We start from the raw sequence: 22,392 nt of genomic DNA, 5'->3' as shown, positions 1-22,392 counted from the left end.
CCTCCTCCCCCAATGCAATCCATTAGCAAGCACTGTTGGTTCTATTTCTTAAATAAATTCCTAATCCCTCTGCTTCTCTTCATTTCTAACACAGCATCTGAATCTAAGTCACCATCATCAACTGGCCTGGATCACTGTGGCAGGATTGTCCCCCTGATGCTACACTTGCCCCTTTGTAATGAATCCTCTACAGCAGCCAGTTATCTTTCTCAAACCTACATCAGACAGGATCACTCTCTGCCTAAAACTCTTCTGGGTTTCCCGGTATTCTCAGAACAGAATGCAAACTCTGCATGTAAGCACTGGCTTACAAAACACGCTATGATCTGAGCCACACACTCCTCCACCTTCCTCAAAGACCACCCTCCATATACTCACTGGGTTCCCCCTACCCTGAGCTCACTCTGCTCTCAGACGGCAGCAAACTCTTCCCACCTGAGGCCTTTCCCTGTGCGCCTCTATGTGCATGTGGAATTAGGCTATGAAGGCTGGCTGCTCCCCTCTCATCAGCTCTTAGCTCAAATCTACCATCTACCCCACCTCCCCTCACACTATTGGTTATTTTTACTTTTTTTTTTTTTTTTTGAGACAGAGTCTCACTTTGTTGCCCTGGGTAGAGTGCTGTGGCATCACAGCTCACAGCAACCTCCAACTCTTGGGCTTAAGCAATTCTCTTGCCTCAGCTTCCCAAGTAACTGGTACTACAGGCGCCCACCACAACACCTAGCCTTTTTTTTTTTTTTTTTTGTAGTTGTCATTGCTGCTTAGCAGGACTGGGTTGGGTTTGAACCTGCCAGCCCCTGGTGTCTGTGGCTGGCACCCTAATCACTGAGCTACGGGTGCTGAGCCTGTTGGTTATTTTACAAATATCTTCTCTCCTTGGAAAGCAATTAAAAAAAAAAATCAGAACAAAAAAAAAAAAATCAGAACAAGTCACTGCTACATCATATGTGCATGTAGCAATGCAAGGACACAGGATACATGAAGAAGCAAGGAAATGTGACACCACCAAAGGACCACAAGAATTGAATTGTCCCACAACAAATCCCAACTAAAAAAAAAAAAGAATTCCTTATAATGCTGGATAAAGAATTTCAAATATTGGTTCTAAAGAAGCTCAATGAGATGCAACAGAAATCTTAAAACCAATTCAAAGAAGCTAGAAAATCAATTCAGGATATGAGTGAGAAATTCACCAGAGAAAAAGATCTCTTTACCAAATCCCCAAAACAAACAAACAAAAAAACAATAGAAAACCAATTAGAAATTCTGGTGCTGACAAATTCATAGAAGCAAATACAAACTACATTTGATAGCTTCAAGATTACACTAGACCAACTTTAGACCTCGCCCCCCACCGGGTGGCAGCCCCCTGAGCTTGACTAGGCATGCAGTGCCCAGTGCCTGAGTGACTGTCTGAGCATTGAGTCTATGCTGCCCACAGAGCTGCAGCCCTCAGTGCTCTTAAACAAAATAATTTCCAGGCCAGTATCCTATATCCTGCTAAACTGAGTTTCATTTGTGATGGAGAAACTGACATTTTACATGCTGAAGAAATTTGCCATGACTTGACCAACTCTACAGGAAATATTCCGACCCATTCTTCATAACAAGCAACAAGAGGGTACATCACAAAAGTAAACCTAGCCAGAAATTAAAGGACAAAGCCTATCTTCCACAATGGTGAGAGGCATAAAATTAAGCTTTGAACTTCTGAAAAACAAGATGACCAAAACTCTGCCACATCTATCAATTCTTTCAATTAATGTGAATGGTTTGAACTCTCCTTTAAAGAGGCATAGGCTGGCCAACTGGATATAAAAACTCAGGCCAGGTATCTATTGCCTACAAGAAACTCACCTTACCTCAAAAGACAAAACAAGATTCAGCGTGAAGGGATGGGCAATGTTATTCCAGGCAAATGGAAAAGCAGAAAAAAGCTGGGGTTGCAATTTTGTATTTGGATACAATGGGATTCAAATCAACAAAAATAATGAAAGACAAAGATGGGCACTTCATACTGATCAAGGGAAACACACAATATGAAGAGATCTCAATAGTTAGTTAACATCTATGCACCCTATCAGAATGCTCCTTGATATATAAAATAAACCCTAACTGACCTGAATGATATGATATCTTCCCACACTATAATAGGTGGAGATTTTAATACACCATCGGCAGTACTGGCAGATCCTCCAAGCATAAACTAAACAAAGAAATAATGGACTTAAACAAGACCCTAGAACAAATGGATGGACTTAACAGACATTTACAGAACACTTCATCCTAACAAAATCGAATACACATTCTTCTCATCAGCCCATGGATCATCTTCCAAAATTGATCATATCTTAGGCCACAAGGCCAACCTCAACAAATTCAAAGGAATAGAAATTATCCCCTGTATCTTCTCAGACCATCATGGAATAAAAGTTGAACTCAACAGCAACAGAAATCTTCATACTCAAATAAAATCATGGAAACTAAAAAACTTTATGCTCAATGATAGCTGGGTCATTGACTAGATCAAGAAGGAAATCATTAGATTTCTGGAACAAAACAATAATGAAGACACAAACTATCAAAACCTGTGGGATACTGCAAAAGCATCCCTAGAGGGAAATTTATAGCATTAGATGCCTTCATCAAGAAAACAGAAAGAGGGTGGTACCTGTGGCTCAAGGAGTAGGGCACCGGTCCCATATGCTAGAGGTGGTGGGTTCAAACCTAGCCCCAGCCAAAAACCAAAAAAAAAAAAAAGAAAACTGAAAGAGAGCAAGGCAGCAACCTAATGGGCCACCTCAAGCAAATGGAAGGGAAGAACAACCTAATGCTAAACCTAGCAGAAGAAAAGAAATAACCAAAATTAAAGCAGAACTAAATAAAATTGAAACAAAAGAATTATTCAGAAGATCACTGAAACAAAAAGTTGGTTCTTTGAAAAGATTAATAAAATTGATAAACCTTTGGCTAGCTGAACCAGAAACAGAAAAGTAAAATCTCTAATGTCAGTCAGAAATGATAAAGAAGAAATAACAGCAGATACCACAGAAATTCAAAAAAAATCCTCAATGATTAGTACCAAAAACTCTATTCCCAGAAATATAAAATGTAGAGGAGATGAACCAATATCTGGAAGCAAAACCCCTTCCAAAACTCAGTCAGAAAGATTTAGAAATCTTGAATAGACCAATATCAAGTACTGAAATTGCATCAATTATACAAAATCTCTCAGAAAAGAAAAGCCCAGGACCAGATGGTTTCACACCAGAATTCTATCAAACCTTTAAAGAGGAACTAGCTCCTATAATGCATAAACTTTTTCAAAATATAGAGAAAGAAGGAATCCTCCCCAACACATTCTATGAAGCAAATATCACCCTGATCCCCAAACCAGGAAAGGACCCAACAAAAAAAGAAAACTATAGACCAATATTCTTAATGAATATTGATGCAAAAACATTCAATAAGATATTAGCAAATAGAATACACCAACACATTAAAAAGGTTACACCCTGATCAAGTGGGTTTTACCCAGAGACACAAGGTTGGTTCAATATACACAACTCTATAAATATAACACAACAAATAAATAGAATAAAAAACAAAGACCATATGATTCTTTCAATTGATGCAGAAAAAGCTTTTGACAATATCCAGCATCATTTCATGATAAAAACACGCAAGAAAATAGGCTTAGAAGGAACATTCCTTAAGCTGATAGAGGCTATCTACAGCAAACCCACGGGAAATATCATATTGAATGGAGTAAAACTGAAAGCATTACTACTCAAATCTGAAACCAGACACGGATGCCCACTGTCTCCGCTACTTTTTAACATAGTGTTGGAAGTCCTAGTCCTTGCTTTCAGACAACAGAAGGAGATCAAAGGAATCCAAATGGGGACAGAGGAGGTCAAACTCTCCCTCTTCGCAGATGACATAATCTTTTACCTGGAAAACCCCAGGATCACAACTACAAAGCTCTTAGAAGTGATGAAGGAATATAGCAGTGTCTCAGGTTACAAAATCAATACCCGCAAATCAGTAGCCTTCTAATACACCCACTGTCCAACTGAGAACAAAATCAAAGACTCCATTCCTTTCACAATAGCACCAAAGAAGATGAAATACCTGAGAATGTATCTGACAAAAGATGTGAAAGATCCCTATAAATAGGACTATGAAATTTTGAGAAAGGAAATAACAGAAGAGGTCAACAAATGGAATAACATACCATCCTCATGGCTGGGAAGCATCAACCTTGTTAAATTGTCCATACTACCCAAAACAGTCTATAGATTTAATGCAATCCCCATCAAAGCACTAATGTCATACTTTAAAGATCTTGAAAAAACAGTACATTGATTCATATGGAATCAGAAAAAAATCCCAAATAGCAAATACAGTTCTTAGAAATAGAAACAATTCTGGAGGCATCACACTGCCAGACTTCAGGTTATATTACAAGGCTACAGTGATCAAAACAGCATTGTACTGGCACAAAAATAGAGACACAGATCTGTGGAATAGGATAGAGAATCTAGAGATGAACCCAGCCACATATCATCATTTAATATTTGATAAGCCTAACAAAAACATGCAATGGGGAAAAGAATCCTTATTTAACAAATGGTGCTGGGAGAACTGGTTATCCATATGCAGAAGACTGAAACTGGACACACACCTCTCACCACTGACAAAAATTGATTCTCATTGGATAAAAAATTTAAATTTACAACACAAAATAATAAAAATTCTAGAAGAGAGTGTGTGGAAAACACTTGAAGATATTGGTCTGGGAAAAAACGTTATGAGGAAGACCCTCCACCCCCCTCCAGCAATTGCAGCAACAACAAAAATAAATAGCTGGGACTTGATCAAGCTAAAAAGATTTTGCACAGCTAAGAGCACCACAGACAGAGCAAACAGACAGCCCTCAGGATGGGGGAAGATTTTTTTGTATGTTATGAATATGACAAAGTCCTGATAACTAGAATCTACAGATAACTTAAATTAAACAATAAGAAAAGTGCAAACAACCCTCTCTGCAAGTGGGCAACAGATTTGAACAGAAACTTCTCTGAAGATGACAGATGACAAACACATGAAAAAAATGCTCATTGTCCTTAATCATCAGAGAAATGCAAATCAAAACCACTCTAAGATATCACCTAACCCCAGAAGATTAGCCCACATCACAAAGTCCCAAAACACCAGATGCTGGCATGGATGTGGAGAAAAGGGAACACTTCTACACTGCTGGTGGGATTGCACACTAATACAGCCTTTTTGGAGAGAAGTATGGCAAATCCTCCAAGATCTAAAAGTTGACCTTCCATTTGACCCTGAAATCCCATTGCTAGGTATCTGCCCAGAAGAACAAAAATCATTTTACAACAGACATTGGTCCTAGAATGTTTATTGTGGCTCAATCATAATTGCCAAGTCATGGAAGCAACCTAAGTGCCCATCAACCCATGAGTGGATCAACAAACTGTGGTATATGTATACCATGGAAAGATGGTAGACTTTACATCTTTTACATTCACCTGGATAGAGTTGAAATACATTCTTCCTAGTAAAGTATCACAAGAATGGAAAAATAAATATCTAATGTACTCCATGCTAATATGAAATCAATATATGAATAATTACATGTTCCTAAGAACAATAAAACACTATTATAGTCAGTTCAGGGGTAAAGGGAAGAGGGAGGGGGGTGGGGGAAGCACATATGGCAGGAGGGAGGGCCTGAGGCAGGATCTCACCTAATGTGAACATTGTGAGGGTGTATAACACGCCCCCTGGGTGAGGGGCTCTTCTACAAATGGATCTTTACTCTGGAAGTGAGAACAATGTAACCTAAATATTGTACCCTCATATTAATTTGAATAAAGTTAAAAAAAAGGAAATAAAAAAGAGTAGACTAGACCAAGCAGAAGAAACAATATCAGAACTCGAAGACAGGTCTTTTGAAATAATACAAGAATAAGGAAAAAATAAATTTTGAAAATGAGCAACAGTGTTGAGAAATCTAGTATTACAGGGTGTCCTAAAGGCCACCCATAAAGTTTCATTTACAAAATATTCTCTACATGTTGGCCACCTCTTTATAAAATTTTGTAATGAATATTTTATAAATAAAGGCACATTTACCGATAATTTTTCATCTATCCTATGTATGGAGACTTTCTAGGCAAACTTTGGGACACCCTGTATAATAAGTAAGCAAACTTAGGAATTATCAGCATTACTGGGAGGGAAGAGAGATCAAACAGTTTAGAAAACCAATTTAAGGAAAAATAGTCAAAAACAAACATTTCTAGGACTACCATGAGAGCTAAGCATTTAGATATGGGAGGCCCAATGATCTCAAGGCAAACACACTGCAAAAAGTGCTTCACCATGGCATATCATATTGACTAAAATTGAGGTGAAAGAATTTAAAATGAGCAAGAAAAAAGAATCCTGTCACCTCTAAAGGAAACCCCAGCAGACTAACAGCAGACCTCTTAGCAGAAAACTTGTAGATCCGCAGAGAATGGATGGCATTTTGAAAGTGTTGAGAAAAAAGAAAAGAATTTTATATCCGTCCAGAATATATATGCTTCATAAATGAAGGAGAAAAAAAGTCTTTTATCATATATAATTCTATTAATTATAATGTAAAATTTTTAAAAAATTACAGAATAGGACAGTGACTATGGCTCAAAGAAGTAGGGTGCTGGCCCCATATGCGGGAGGTGGTGGGTTCAAGCCCATACCCAGCCAAAAACTGCAAAAAAAAAAAAAAGGGAAAAAAGAATTACAGAATATTATGGGGGTCCAAATGTTTAGGTCACATGGATAACTTTTGTACTGCTGAGATAAAGTTGTAGGTGTGCCCATCACCCAGACAGGGTACATTGTACCTACGAGGTGTGAGTCCATCCACCCCCTCTTCACCCTCCTACCTGACCAACTTCCCTTGAATTTTACTTCAATTTGTGCATATGACAGCTGTGTGGTTAGCTCTGATTTCGTGGTGAGTTTATGTGCTGTTTGTTTCTCCATTCTTGAGATACTTCACTAATGAGAATGGTCTCCAGTTGCATTCAGGTTGATTCAAAAGGTATCAATTCATTTGTTAATGGCTCAGTAGAATTTCATAGTCTACATATACCACATTTTCTTAATACACTCACGAGTTGATGGGCAGTTGAGCTGATTCTGTATCTCTGCAATTAGGAGTTGTACTTCGATAAATATTCAAATACAAGTGTCTTTTTGATAAACTGACTTTTTTTCTTTTGGGTAAATACACAGTAATAGGCTTATTGGATTGAACAGTAGGTTTACTTTAGTTCTCTGAGGAATCTTTGTACTACTTTCCACAGAGGTGGTCCCAGATTGCAGTCCCAGCAACAGTGTGTAAGAGCTCTTCTCTCTCCACGTTCACGCCAGTGATCTATTGTTTGGGACTTTTTGATAAAAGCCATTCTCACTGGGGTTAGGTGATATCTCAATGTGTGTTTTTTTATATTAAATCATAGCTGTGTACATTAATGCAATCATGGGGCACCATACACTGGTTTTATATACAGTTCGACATATTTTCATCATACTGGTTAACATAGGCTTCCTGGCATTTTCTTAGTTATTGTGTTAAGACATTTATATTCTACATTTAGTAAGTTTCACATGTACCCTTGTAAGATGCACTGTAGGTCCCACCAATTAGCCTCCCTACACCCATCTTCCCCTCCCTCCCTCTCCCCTCCCCTCCCTTTCCCCTTTCCCCATATTCTTAGGGAATTCTATATGAAAGCTATAAATTAGTTTCATAGTAGGGCTGAGTACATACTTTTTCTTCCATTCTTGAGATACTTTGTTAAGAAGAATATGTTCCAGCTCCATCCATGTAAATGTGAAAGAGGTAAAGTCTCCATCTTTCTTTAAGGCTGCATAATATTCCATGGTGTACATATACCACAATTTATTAATCCATTCATGGGTTGATGGGCACTTGGGTTTCTTCCATGATTTAGCAATTATGAATTGGGCTGCAATAAACATTCTGGTACAAATATCTTTGTTATAATGTGATTTTTGGTCTTCTGGATATATACCCAGTAGAGGAATTGTAGGATTGAATGGCCGGTCTATTTTTAGATTTCTAAGTGTTCTCCAAACATCTTTTGAAAAGGAACATATTAGTTTGCATTCCCACCAGCAGTGTAGAAGTATTCCCTTTTCTCCACATAATGTGTTTTTTTTTTTTCCCCAACAAATACATTTTTATCAACGTTTTTGTGTTTATGCCACCTTTTATAATGCATATTTTTCCTCAGGGCCTAACCTAGGAAACACACGCCAAACAAACAAATATAACAGTGTGCTTATGAAAAGAAAGCGATAATGATTTGATTCTTTGGAACCTCTTTACTTTTACTGAGGCCGAATCCTCTAATCCTTTCTCCTCAAAGATGGACGACAGTAAAGGGGCAAATGATAAAGTTTGGGGTTTTCAACTGCTAATTGCTAAATCTTCATCAGTTATAGTATCAGTCAAAAAGTTCTTTTTTTCACTTGTTTCTTTAAATGTTGAAATAAGTTGCTTTGTGATTCATTTGACTACAATCCTAATGAAGACTGGTTTTACTACCATTTTTATTTATTTATTTTTTTATTAATATTAAATCATAGCTGTGTACATCAATGTGATCATGGGGCACCATACACTGGTTTTATAAACAGTTTGATACATTTCATCACACTGGTTAATATAGCCTTCCTGGCATTCTCTTAGTTATTGTGTTAAGACAATTATATTCTATATTTACTAAGTTTCACATGTACCCTTGTAAGATGCACCGCAGGTTTAGTCCCACCAATCACCCTCCCTCTGCCCATCCTCCCCCCTCCCTCCCTTCCCTCTCCCCCTTCCCCATATTCTTAGGTTATAACTGGGTTCTAGCTTTCATATGAAAGCCATAAATAAGTTTCATAGTAGGGCTGAGTACATTGGATACTTTTTCTTCTATTCTTTTATTTTTATTTTTATTTTTTATTGTTAAATCATAGCTGTGTACATTAGTGCAATCAAGGGGTACAATGTGCTGGTTTCATATACAATCTGAAATATTCTCATCAAACTGTTCAACGTAGCCTTCATGGCATTTTCTTAGTTATTGTATGTAGACATTTGTATTCTGTCTTTAGTAAGTTTCACCTGTACCCATTCTAAGATGCACCGTAGGTGTGGCCCCACCCGTTATCCTCCCTCCACCCTAACTTCCCCCCTCCCTTCCCCTTCCTTGGCCCTTTCCTCATAGTCTTGTGCTATAGTTGGGTTATAGCCTTCATGTGAAAGCTATCATTTAGCTTCATGGTAGGGCTGAGTACATTGCATACTTTTTTCTTCCATTCCTAAGATACTTTGCTAAGAAGAATATGTTCCAGCTCCATCCATGTAAACATGAAAGAGGTAAAGTCTCCATCTTGCAGCACAATATTCCATGGTGTACATATGCCACAATTTATTAATCCATTCGTGGGTTGATGGGCACTTAGGCTTTTTCCATGACTTAGCAATTATGAATTGGGCTGCAATAAACATTCTGGTACAAATATCTTTGTTATAATATGATTTTTGGTCTTCTGGGTATATACATGGTAGAGGAATTATAGGATTGAATGGCAGATCTATTTTTAGATCTCTAAGTGTTCTCCAAACATCTTTCCAAAAGGAATGTATTAATTTGCATTCCCACCAGCAGTGTAGAAGTGTTCCCTTTTCTCCACATCCATGCCAACATCTCTGGTCTTGGAATTTTGTGATATGGGCTCATCTTACTGGAATTAAATGGTATCTCAAGGTAGTTTTGATTTGCATTTCTCTGATTAAAATGATGAGCATTTTTTCATATGCTCATCCATGTGCCTGTCTTCTTCAGAGAAGTTTCTCTTCAAGTCCCTTGCCCAGCCTGAGATGGGGCCACTTGTTCTTTTCTTGCTTATACGTTTGAGTTCTCTGTGGATTCTGGTTATTAAACCTTTGTCGGAGACATAACCTGCAAATATCTTCTCCCATTCTGAGGGCTGTCTGCTTGCTTTACTTACTGTGTTCTTGGCTGTGCAGAAGCTTTTTAGTTTGATCAGGTCCCAGTAGTGTATTTTTGAAGGTGCTTCAATTGCCCGGGGGTCCTCCTCATAAAATGTTCACCCAGACCGATTTCTTCAAGGGTTTTCCCTGCACTCTCTTCTAGTATTTTTGTAGTTTCATGTCTTAAGTTTAAATGTTTAATCCAGTGAGAGTCTATCTTAGTTAATGGTGAATGGTGTGGGTCCAGTTTCAGTCTTCTACAGGTTGCCAGCCAGTTCACCCAGCACCATTTGTTAAATAGGGAATCTTTTCCCCACTGAATGTTTATTTATTTATTTATTTATTTTTATTGTTGGGGATTCATTGAGGCTACAATAATCCAGGTTACACTGATTGCAATTGTTAGGTAAAGTCCCTCTTGCAATCATGTCTTGCCCCCATAAAGTGTGACACACACCAAGGCCCCACCTCTTCCCTCCTTCCCTCTTTCTGTTTCCCCCCCATAACCATAATTGTCATTAATTGTCCTCATATCAAAATTGAGTACATAGGATTCATGCTTCTCCATTCTTGTGATGCTTTACTAAGAATAATGTCTTCCACGTCCATCCAGGTTAATACGAAGGATGTAAAGTCTCCATTTTTTTTAATGGCTGAATAGTATTCCATGGTATACATAATCCATTCCTGGGTTGGTGGGCATTTAGGCTGTTTCCACATTTTGGCGATTGTAAATTGAGCTGCAATAAACAGTCTAGTACAAGTGTCCTTATGATAAAAGGATTTTTTTCCTTCTGGGTAGATGCCCAGTAATGGGATTGCAGGATCAAATGGGAGGTCTAGCTTGAGTGCTTTGAGGTTTCTCCATACTTCCTTCCAGAAAGGTTGTACTAGTTTGCAGTCCCACCAGCAGTGTAAAAGTGTTCCCTTCTCTCCACATCCATGCCAGCATCTGCAGTTTTGAGATTTTGTGATGTGGGCCATTCTCACTGGGGTTAGATGATATCTCAGGGTTGTTTTGATTTGCATTTCTCTAATATATAGAGATGATGAACATTTTTTCATGTGTTTGTTAGCCATTCGTCTGTCGTCTTTAGAGAAAGTTCTATTCATGTCTCTTGCCCATTGATATATGGGATTGTTGGCTTTTTTCATGTGGATTAATTTGAGTTCTCTATAGATCCTAGTTATCAAGCTTTTGTCTGATTGAAAATATGCAAATATCCTTTCCCATTGTGTAAGTTGTCTCTTTGCTTTGGTTATTGTCTCCTTAGCTGTACAGAAGCTTTTCAGTTTAATGAAGTCCCATTTGTTTATTTTTGTTGTTGTTGCAATTGCCATGGCAGTCTTCTTCATGAAGTCTTTCCCCACGCCAATATCTTTCAGTGTTTTTCCTATGCTTTCTTGGAGGATTTTTATTGTTTCATGCCTTAAATTTAAGTCCTTTATCCATCTTGAATCAATTTTTGTGAGTGGGGAAAGGTGTGGGTTCAGTTTCAGTCTTTTACTTGTAGACATCCAGTTCTCCCAACACCATTTATTGAATAGGGAGTCTTTCCCCCAAGGTATGTTCTTGTTTGGTTTATCAAAGATTAGGTGGTTGTAAAATGTTAGTTTCATTTCTTGGTTTTCAATTCGATTCCAAGTGTCTATGTCTCTGTTTTTGTGCCAGTACCATGCTATCTTGAGCACTATGGCTTTGTAGTACAGACTAAAATCTGGTATGCTGATGCCCCCAGCTTTATTTTTGTTACAGAGAACTGCCTTAGGTATATGGGGTTTTTTCCGGTTCCATACAAAATGCAGAATCATTTTTTCCAAATCTTGAAAGTACGATGTTGGTATTTTGATAGGAATGGCATTGAATAGGTAGATTGCTTTGGGAAGTATAGACATTTTAACAATGTTGATTCTTCCCATCCATGAGCATGGTATTCCCACTGAATGTTTTTAATTGGCTTGTCAAAGATCAAATAACGGTAAGTAGCTGGATTCATCTCTTGGTTCTCTATTCTGTTCCAGACATCTACTTCTCTGTTTTTGTGCCAGTACCATGCTGTTTTAATCACTATCGATTTACAGTATAGTCTGAGGTCTGGTGGCATGATTCCTCCTGCTTTGTTTTTATTTCTGAGTAATGTCTTGGCTATTTGAGTTTTTTTCTGATTTTTTTTCTGAGTTTTTTTCTGAGATTTTTTTCTAATACGAAGTATTATTTTTTTAAGATCTTTAAAGTATGACAGTGGAGCTTTAATACGGATTGCATTAAAATTGTATATTGCTTTGGGTAGTATGGACATTTTAACAATGTTGATTCTTCCCAGACATGAGAATGGTATGTTTTTCCATTTGTTAATGTTTTCAGCTATTTCTTTTCTTAGAGTTTCATAGTTCTCTTTATAGAGATCTTTCATGTCCTTTGTTAGATAAACTCCCAAATATTTCATCTTCTTTGGCACTACTGTGAATGGAATAGAGTCCTTAACTGTTTTTCCAGCTTGACTATTGTTGGTATATATAAAGGCTACCGATTTATGAATGTTGATTTTGTAACCTGAGACACTACTGTATTCCTTGATCACGTCTAAGAGTTTTGTAGTAGAATTCCTGATGTTTTCCAGATATACTATCATATCATGTGCAAAGAGCGAAAGTTTGATCTCTTCTGACCCTATATGGATACCCTTGATCACCTTTTCTTCCCTAATTGTGATGGCTAAAACTTCCATTACAATGTTAAAGAGCAATGGCAACAATGGGCAGCCTTGTCTGGTTCCTGATCTGAGTGGAAATGTTTTCAGTTTAACTCCATTCAATACGATATTGGCTGTGGGTTTTCTGTAGATGGCCTCTATCAGTTTCAGAACTGTCCCTTCCATACCTGTTTTCTTAAGTGTTCTGATCATGAAGGGATGCTGGATATTATCAAAAGCTTTTTCTGTATCAATTGAGAGAATCATATGGTCTTTGTTTTTTAATTTGTTTATGTGCTGAATCATACTTATAGATTTATGGATATTAAACCAGCCTTGAGACCCTGGGATTAAACCAACTTGGTCATGATGTATAATTTGTTTGATATGTTGCTGGATTCTGTTTGTTAGGATCTTGTTGAATATCTTTGCTTCTATATTCATTAGTGATATTGGTCTATAATTTTCTTTTCTTGTTGGATCTTTTCCTGGTTTGGGGATCAGGGTGATGTTTGCTTCATAGAACGTGTTGGGTAGTCTTCCTTCTTTTTCTACATTTTGGAACAGGTTGAGTAATATAGGTACTAGTTCCTCTTTAAAGGTTTGGTAGAATTCTGATGTGAAGCCATCTGGTCCCGGGCTTTTCTTTTTAGGGAGATTTCATATGGTTGATGCTATTTCAGAACTTGATATGGGCCAGTTTAACATTTCCACTTGATTCTGGCTAAGTCTTGGAAGGTGACGTGCTTCCAAGTATTGGTCAATTTCCTTCAGATTTTCATATTTCTGAGAATAAAGTTTCTTGTAATATTCATTAAGGATTTTTTGTATTTCTGAGGAGTCTGTTGTTATTTCGTCTTTGTTGTTTCTGATTGATGAAATTAGAGACTTTACTCTTTTTTTCCCTGGTTAGGTTAGCCAAAGGTTTATCTACCCTGTTTCCCCAAAAATAAGACAGTGTCTTATTTTAAGGTGTGCTCCCAAAGATGCGCTAGGTCTTATTTTCAGGGGACGTCTTATCTTTCCTGTAAGTAGGTCTTATTTTCGGAGGATGTCTTATTTTCGGGGAAACAGGGTATTTTCAAAAAACCAACTTTTTGATTTATTGATCTGTTGTATAATTCTTTTGTTTTCAATTTCATTCAATTCTGCTCTAATTTTGGTTATTTCTTTTCTTCTACTGGGTTTGGGGTTGGAATGTTCTTCCTTTTCCAGTTGCTTGAGATGTCCCATTAAGTTGTTAACTTCCTCTCTTTCCATTCTCTTTAGGAAGGCTTGCAGTGCTATAAATTTACCTCTTAGGAGTGCCTTTGTGGTATCCCAGAGATTCTGATAATTCGTATCTTCATTCTCATTTTGTTCCAAAAATTTGGCAATTTCCTTCTTAATCTCATCTCTGACGCAGCTATCATTCAACGTAAGGTTGTTTAAATTCCATGTTTTTGTATGAGTATGCAGATTCCTATTGTACTGAGTATTCCATGATGGTCTGAGAGGATGCAAGGAATAATTTCTATTTCTTTCAATTTGCTGAGATTAGACTTGTGACCTAAGATGTGATCAGTTTTGGAGTATGTTCCGTGGGCTGATGAGAAGTATGTTTATTCAGTTTTGTTGGGATGAAATGTTCTATAGATGTCTGCTAAATCCAAATGTTGGATGGTTAGGTTTAAATCTAAAATTTCTTTGCTCAGCTTCTTATTGGAGGATCTATTCAACACTGCCAAAGGAGTGTTGAAATCTCCAACTATTATGGAGCTGGAGGTAATCAAGTTGTTCATGTCTGTTAGATTTTCTCTTATAAATTGAGGTGCATTCTGGTTGGGTTTATAAATATTCATAATTGAAATCTCATCATATAGAGTATTACCCTTAACAAATATGAAGTGACCATTATTGTCCTTCCTTACTTTTGTTGGTTTAAAGCCTATTGTGTCTGCAAATAGAATTGCAATGCCTGCTTTTTTCTGATTACAATTTGCCTGAAATATGGACGACCATCCTTTCACCCTGAGTCTATATTTATCTTTTAAGGTAAGATGTGACTCTTGTATGCAGCAAATATCTGGCCTGAGTTTTTTTATCCAGTCAGCTAACCTGTGCCTCTTTAGAGGACAGTTTAAGCCGTTCACATTAATGGAGAATATTGATAAGTCTGGTAAAATTTTGTGTATCGAGTTTTTTGAAAGTCCAGTGGACATTTTTAATCCTTTCGCCACTGTGGAAGTTGGAGTTTGATCCAAAGTTTCTGGGTTTGTTTATTTTTGTGGTAGAGGTTTGAGCTGGTCATTATAGAGGATAGATCTGAGAATATCCTGAAGAGCTGGTTTGGTTATGGCAAATTTCTTCAACATATGAATGTCATTAAAGTATTTAATTTCTCCATCATAAATGAAACTCAGTTTAGCTGGATACAGGATCTGGGGGTGAAAGTTATTTTGTTTTAGGAGATTTAAAGTTGATGACCATCCTCTTCTGGCTTGACAAGATTCAACAGAGAGATCTGCAGTCATTCTAATCTTCTTCCCTTTGTAGGTAATGGATTTCTTACATCTGGCTGCTTTCAGAATTTTCTCCTTCATATTAACACTAGTGAAGTTAATTATGATATGCCTGGGGGACGTCTTATTCGGATTGAGTCATGCTGGGGTTCTGAAACTGCTATCTGAATTTCAGAATCTCTTGGCATGTCTGGAAAATTCTCTTTCATAATTTCATGGAGAAGGGCCTCTGTGCCTTGCCAGGCCACTTCATCATTTTCAGGGATTCCAATGAGGTAGATATTAGCCTTCTTCGAATTATCCCAGAGCTCTCTGAGAGAATGATCTGTTTTTGCTCTCCATTACTCTTCCTCTTTGAGAGTTTGGGAGCATTCAAAAGCTTTGTCTTCAATGTCAGAAATCCTTTCTTCTACTTGTTCTACTCTGTTACTGAGGGATTCTACTGTATTTTTCAGATCTTTGAGGGCTGCAAATTCTTGTTTCAGTGCATCAAAATCTTTGGTGGTTTTGTCTTTAAATTCATTAAATTCTTGACAGACTTTTGAATTTCTCCTCGAATTTCTAATTCTGACTTTTGAATTGCTCTTCGAATTTCTAATTCCAATTTTCCTCCATTCTATAATCTTGTTTGCAATCCAAATTCTAAATTTGATTTCTGACATCTTGGCCAGCTGTTTATGAATGAGATCTTCAGTTACATCTGCCATATCTTTCCTTGGAGAGGATGATCTATGATGGTTATTCATGTTACCAGAGTTTTTCCACTGATTCCACCCCATTATTATTTTACACCATTTGACTTTTCCCCTGGAGCTTTGTCAAGGACCTGTGCAGTGCTAAGGCCTGAGAAACTGGGGACCTGTTTGGTGTGGTGGGGCTAAGTGGTTCTGTCTTGTTTTCAGCTGGTCTCTGTTTTACCCTTGTGAAACAGTTACTCTGGGTTGAAGTCTCAGCTTTGGAGAAATACCAGGAATTAAGTCACCCCGCCCCCCACAGGCAACAGTTGGAAAAGGAAAATCAAACCTTCCTACAACCACACACCCAGGGCACCACTTGAATAGTCTTCATGCGATTGGCTCAGTTCAAAAGGTCCAAATCAATTGTCTCACTCAGCACCTGTCTCAGGTGGGAGAGTTTCAAAGGTGTCTGGGAACTGGAATTCAGGGTTCTGGTGAAACTCAAATATGACTTGCTCCAGTGCTCCGTGAAGTCAGGAGAACCCACCCAGCAAATGGTTTAGTCTGGGAAGGTTAATGCCTCTTCCCCCACCTTGCACTTCTGTCACACCCAGTCACTGATAGCCCTGCTGGGCTGTGACGCAGTTGCCTCCAGTGAGCAGATACTTCAGGGTTTGCACCTGACTGAATCACAAGGAAATTTGTATCTGCTCAGCCAAGCCACTGCTCTCTGACTCTATCCAGTAGGGGGAGGTGAGTCCTGACAACCTCGGGGTCTTGGTGGAGACTGGGGGGTGTTCACTCGGTTTCAGCCCCACCCCTGATTGATGTTACTTTGAATAACTTTGTGGGAATTTGTTTCTGTCCCTGTTACATTCTTCTGCAGAAGAGAAGCTGTTTTGAGTTCCCAGAACCTGTGCTTCAGGCCCTGTCTTTACTCCTGCAGGTTTGTATTCGCAGCACAGTTAGCTGTCAGCTCTAGCCTCCTGCCTTCCTTTGTCTATAGGCTGATGATCCCCTGAGGGCGGGTGTGTCTTAGGTTCAATAAAGCGGTCCTCTGGGTAGGCCCTGCCCTGGGAATTTCCTGGCTCTATGCGTGCGTTTTCTGGTCCCCGTGCTCCACCCATGCCGGTACCGCCACAGGCAAACCTTTTACTCACGGGGCCTGTGTTTCAGTCCCAGATCTGTTCAGCGGTGGTTGCCATCTGATAAGATGCCCGGCCTCCTCTGGGTGCCCAGGGAGACAGGGGTTGTGGCTTCAGAATATCCAGGGGTGGGCCCTATTGTTGCCAAAAACGGCTGCTGCTCTGTGCCTCAGGGCACTGCCGCTCCAGTGTGATTCCATCTCAGCCGACTGTCATCTCCTCACTCCCATGCCGCAGAATCAGCACTGACCAGCTGCAGTCCAGGCCCTGTCCACACCCCTTGAGAAATCACCCAAGAGTCTGGACTCCTGGGGGACAAGCCTCCAGACCTCAGAGTGAGAGTGGAGGGGAGTGCTGGGAGGTCAGAATTGCAGGTTGAAACACCAAATTCATTGAGACCAAATGAGCAAACGAACAGATAGAAGGTTACCAGACACACAAGCCCACTGATGCACAATCAGAAATACATAGACATGCAGACAACCACAACAATAACGAAAAACAACTACAATAAAAATAATGATAATTGTAAAATAATTGAAAAAAATAGATAAAAAAACATACAAACAAAATGAACAAAAAAACCTCTAAAAATCTTATGTAAGCACTCTCAGAAACCATAAGAAGGGAAAAAGAGGAATAGAGAAGGGAAAAAAAGTGGTGTTCATAAAAAAGTTAAAAAAGAAGGAAAAAATAAAAAATAGGAAAAATAAACATAAAAAATATAAAAAAATAATAAAAATGAACAATAGGTCCTCCAAGAAAATGATGGGGAAAAAAAGAAAAAAAAGAGAAAAAAGGCACCAACCACAAAAATATTATTCTTGTATATATGTAGAAATATACATCTATATGTATGACATAGGGATCAACTTTCATAGGAATATATTTATAATGCAATATACTATCTGGACACCAGGTGGCGCTGTGAATGGTTCCCAGGCTTATACCTGATTCACAGTTTATACTGTTACCATGGTAACTACCCTACCTGGCCAATCACCATTTTGGAGTTTCTGTAAAAGTTTATTACCTAATTGTTGTGCAACCTCAGCTGTTCTGTTTTAGATAGCACTTGTATCCGACTCCCAACTCAGTGCAGGAGTCCACGCTTCACAAATCTTTCCAGCCTGCTTCCATGTTCTCCTGTAAACTGGCAACTGCAATAGGCTGTAGGGGAGGGGCTGGCTGCCGCTGGGTCTCACTGCTGCCGGCTCCCGTGGCTGCAGTGCATGGAGACCTTATACTCAGTTTTTGTGACTCAGAGTCTCACTTTTGAATCTGGAGTTTTGAGTCCAGCCACCCCTCAGTTCGCCGCACAGCCTGAACTGCCAGTCCACACCAATATTCCCCACCAGGAATGGTCTGGTCTAATCACTCCTGTTGTTCTGGGGGAAGGTGTCCGCCATTTCGGACAATTCAAAATGTCTGTTTCCCGGGTGGGATCCCTTCCCTTCAATTTTCCATCAGGTTGCTTAGCTCCTTGTGGTGCTGAGTGGCTCCCCTTTCGGGTGCCAAACTCGGCTCTGGAGTAAGTTTTTGTCAGTTGGGTTTTTCCAGGAATTGCAAGCTGCTGTCCTCTGTGAGGTAGGGGTCTGCCGGCCAGCATGGCCAAGCAGGGAAAATCTCTACAACAGAGTCTGTGGTTTTAAATTACACCTCATATACAGCAATCCGCCAATTCACTGAGCATCTCCAGCTGTCTGTCCACACCAATAATCCATGCGGGGAAAAGGTCCAGACCCCCGTTTCTCTCACCTGGTGACTTGGGAGAGGTAGGCTACACGTCCGTCCCATCCTCCATCATGCTCCCATCTTACTACTACTTTTAGAAAAAAGCTTAGCCCTCCACATTGAAGGCCAAATCGAACAGACTGCTGATTATTTTAGTGTGGAGTAATCTGTGTCCAGTCTCTCCTTATCAAGGAAACGGAAATCTTGACCATTCACAGAAAACCTATTCAGGTCTCAGGTACTATGCCAGGCTCTTTCCCTAACTTGTCCAAAGTTGTAGCATATAAGTCACAGATCTGGGATTCAAATTCAGGTCTGTCTGATCCTAGAGCCTTTTTTGCTATATTATATTGCTATTATATTACCAAATGTGATGCAAAACTGAATACTCATCATGGAGCAGGCACTGTGTGAACACATTTTCTCTATTAGTCTTTACAATAATCATATTTAAAACTATATAACTGTAAAATCATCTTAAGTAATACATTTAAAAAATCAAGATTTCCAAATATGTGCAGGAATATTGGAGATGTGCGCAGAACACCCAAAGAGCTAAAAATAGACCTGCTATTCGATCCTACAATTCCTCTACTAGGTATATATCCAGAAGACCAAAAATCACATAACAAAGGTATTTGTACCAGAATGTTTATTGCAGCCCAATTCATAATTGCTAAATCATGGAAGAAGCCCAAGTGCCCATCGACCCATGAATGCATTAATAAATTGTGGTATATGTACACCATGGAATATTATGCAGCCTTAGAAAAAGATGGAGACTTTACCTCTTTCATGTTTACATGGATGGAGCTGGAACATATTCTTCTTAGCAAAGTATTTCAAGAATGGAAGAAAAAATATCCACTGTACTTAGCCCTACTATGAAACTACCCTGTTTCCCTGAAAATAAGGCATCCTCCGAAAATAAGACTTACTTACAGGAAAGATAAGACGTCCCCTGAAAATAAGACCTAGCGCATCTTTGGGAGCACACCTTAAAATAAGACACTGTCTTATTTTTGGGGAAACAGGGTAGTTTATAGCTTTCATATGAAATGAAATTATAGCCTAAGAATATGGGGAAAGTGAGGGGAGGGGATGGGGGAGGATGGGTGGAGGGAGGGTAATTGGTGGGACCACACCTACAGTGCATCTTACAAGGGTACATGTGAAATTTACTAAATGTAGAATATAAACGTCTTAACACAATAACTAAGAAAATGCCAGGAAGGCTATGTTAATCAGTGTGATGAAAATATTTCAAATTGTATATAAAACCAGTGTATGGTACCCCATGATTGCATTAATGTACACAGCTATGATTTAATAAAACAAAATCAAGATTTTTCAGAGCAAGTTAAAATATTTTAAAATAGTTTGAGATCATCTTGATAGCCATTCCACCATCCACTTCTCACTCTCTTTGGCACTATTTCCTTTCAGTTACACCTATTTGGCCATCTTACACTAAATAGGCAGATTATTTCATCTCCCCTGAATTTTTGTGTTCTTATATACACACACTTTGGCTAACTAGAACAGAAAGAGGCTGGGGGTTATATATGAACAAGTATGATTTATTACTGGCAAATGGTAGAAAAAATGCTATTAGTATCTACATCTAAGTTCTTTCAGTCATATGCAAAGAGAAATCATTTATTGAAAGTTCACTTTTTTAGTTGTTGAATCAAGCACTAGCTACCAGTTACGGTTAGTTTTTTGGTGCCTTCCACATGGCAGGGCAGTTAGCATTGCCTTATCCTAATCAACGATAAACTAGGTCCCAGTGGTTATGTTCACTTCTCTGTTCAGGTGGTCAGGAACTCTTTTATTTGCTTGTTTTAGCTTTGAGTACTTGGGTATATCTCCAAATTTGAAAAAGCTGAGAGGCTCTTGCTGCCTCCATGAAGAAATTAACCACAAACAGACCTCAATTTTTTGGAATAGTTACAAGTGAGTGTCCTAACCAACGAACCTGTGACCCCCACCACAGCAGAGGGAGCTGTGCTGAGTTTCTCTGCAGGTCTGGCCACTTCAGCCAATCCAGCTCACACTAACCCCCATTTCATAATTGGGGATCAAGAAAAACAACTGTTTGGGAATCTGCTGGATGGTTCTACAATGGCCTCAATTTCTTAGGCAGTGACAGCTCCACTTAGTCCAGGAGCTGGTGGGAGGTGGCCCGCAGGCCTCGAGTGCAGGCAGCAGACATCTCCAGTGCTGAGAGATCACAGGCAGCTGGTGGGAGTGTGGCTGCGTCCTCATCCCGGCTGACAGCAAAGGGCAGCTAGTCACTTCCCCTGCCACAGAGCCTGGTGTCTGCCCCTACCTTCAGGTGTAGCAGCCCGTATAGCCTATGGCTAGGAGGAGGGAGAGTTCTAAGAAATACCTGCATAGCTCAATAATGGAACACCTTAGTGAAAAGGGCATGGAGAGGGATTCAGCTCTCCTAACAAGCATGAGAGCTCGCAAGATGAGAGCAGGGGTGAATTGACAGTCTCTACAACTGTGGTTGAGAAGCACGATATCAGCCTTATATTAGGTGGGAGGAGCAGGCAGTCGGGAGCATGCACATTCTGTCACGGACCTGCTTACTCTGACTCTGTCTCCTCTCCTGCCTGCAGAACGCCAGCACGGCCTCTCTCTGCTGAAGATTACCAAGCTCTACTAAAGACTAAGATCTATCTATTCTAAGACTGCTTTACTCTCTCTAAGACTCTCTCTCCTGCGGAAGTAGATAGCCCTCAGGCACCTAAGAGAAATTGTTCCCGAGCAAGGTAGCTTAGCGGTCCGCGTCCAGAACCTAGTTAAGCCAGCCCAGGCCCTGCCATTCAGGTCCCCTTCGCATGGCTGACTGTCCCCCTGTGAGCCACCAAGCAGCCCGTGGCCAGCAAAGGCTCAGGGGCTCTCTCAACCTGGTTCTGATGTGCATTTCCCTGAGGATTAGTGATGTTGAGCATTTTTTCATGTATGTGTTGGCTATTAGTTTATCTTCCTTTAAAATCTTCTGTTCATGTCTTTTGCCCACTTTTTTTATTATAGAGTTTTTTAAAATTTCAGATTAATACAAGGGTATAAACAATTGGGTTACAGTGTTTGCCTTTGTTAGGTAAGGTCCAGGTTGCAGTTGTGCCCCACTCCCAGGAGGTGTGCCATAGACCCTGACATCGTGTCCCTTAGGTGGGAGCACACCCATCCTGTCTTCCTCCTTTCTGCCCACTGTTTAATGGGGTTGTTTTATTTTGTCTTGCTGATTTTGTTATGATCTTTGGGGTTTGGTTAGTAGCCCTTTATTGGATGTACAGCATGTAGATAATTCCTCCCATTCTGAAGGCTGTCTATTCACTCTGTTAATTCTTGGTGTGGAGATGATTTTCAATTTAAATGATGCCCATTTATTTATTTTTGTTATTGCTGTGATTGCCATTGAGGTCTTCTTTGTGAGTTCTTTGCCTAGGTTGATATCTGGAAGTGTTTTTGCAACATTTTCTTCTGGAATTCCAGTGATTTCATGTCTTAGTTTAAGCCCGTTGTCCATCTTGACTTGAT

At 39.3% G+C, this 22,392-nt stretch overlaps 1 protein-coding gene and 1 pseudogene across 3 annotated transcripts in view; both read right to left on the bottom strand.

Annotated features, from left to right (window-relative positions):
- The window catches only part of CPM (carboxypeptidase M), a 105,100-nt gene that overhangs the window by 67,582 nt on the left and 15,126 nt on the right, over window positions 1-22,392 (bottom strand). The window lies entirely within an intron of this gene.
- LOC128581977 (mitochondrial pyruvate carrier 2-like) lies at window positions 20,672-21,055 on the bottom strand (annotated as a pseudogene).

This window comes from Nycticebus coucang, chromosome 3 (assembly GCF_027406575.1).
Source record: "Nycticebus coucang isolate mNycCou1 chromosome 3, mNycCou1.pri, whole genome shotgun sequence".
In the NCBI taxonomy this organism is placed as follows: Eukaryota; Metazoa; Chordata; class Mammalia; order Primates; family Lorisidae; genus Nycticebus; species Nycticebus coucang.
Note: the sequence above shows the minus strand (reverse complement) of the source record. Positions and strands in the feature narration are given on the sequence as shown.